Here is a 1,030-nt window from a genome sequence, read left to right on the forward strand (position 1 = left end):
CGCTAAACCTTCAAAACAGGCTCTCATCTAGGCGTTGCTCATCCGTGACAGTTAAAATTCTGCACATACCGCAACGTATTGTGTTATGTGTTGGGCCTTCACTTAGCTAGTGCGTCTGTGTGACCTCCGCTTGTAACTGCCACATTCCTTTCCTTTCATGCAGCTGCAGAAACGCGAACGTCCAGCCGCCTAAAGCACGCGTTGTGTTCTAACGTTTTGTGTGGCATAAAAGGGGGTTGGGGTTAGCTCATGTACCGTTATTGGGTTGCTGTATTTCAGTATTGTGTTTGTTATCAGTCACTTCCGCCCTCACTTTTCATTACTGGCGTTATACACTACAAATCACTTTTAGTCGCATCACATACACCCCAGAAGTGGTAGCTTAAATCCTGGCATTCACTTTAACATAGAATAATTGAAACGGCATTCTTTTGTTACTCCTAGCTTCGTGCCAAAAAAACACAAACACACACACAAATCGGGCATAGAACACAGGCACGCCTATGTCTTGTCACGGGAGCGAGTACTGCAGAAAAGAAGAGAACAGAATTTAGCTTGTTTACGCAAATATCTTACTCTACCAGAATCGTAGAGCTAGGCGGGTCTCCAACAGAGAGTGGAAATAATTGAATGAACTTTGCTTTAACGTTGCTTCACTACATTACCGCCGACGGAGACATGCCTACGCGCACTTAAAAACATCAACATAAACACGTGAAACAGTTGACCGACTAGTCACAGGTCACTTGCAAACATTTTTCTATAATCTTATTTCAAGCGCGTGTGTAGTAGTGGTGACTTTAACAATCGAGATGTCATTGTAACATAACAAGGTTCCAATGCTTTGCTAGTCATTTGTGTGTTTGTTCTTTGATATGTTGAACACTCCAGCAGTGGTGGCTTTTTTGCAGTGTAGACATGTTTTATTATTTCTAACCTTCTTGACTGTACCAATTTCGCGCCTTTCTGCCCTTTGCATTATTGCTCGTGTATTAATAATCATGGTTTCAGTTTAGGTCTCACCTAGGAA

The sequence above is a fragment of the Haemaphysalis longicornis genome, unplaced genomic scaffold, assembly GCF_048455015.1.
Source record: "Haemaphysalis longicornis isolate Haplotype H1 unplaced genomic scaffold, Haemaphysalis longicornis Haplotype H1 scaffold_2, whole genome shotgun sequence".
In the NCBI taxonomy this organism is placed as follows: Eukaryota; Metazoa; Arthropoda; class Arachnida; order Ixodida; family Ixodidae; genus Haemaphysalis; species Haemaphysalis longicornis.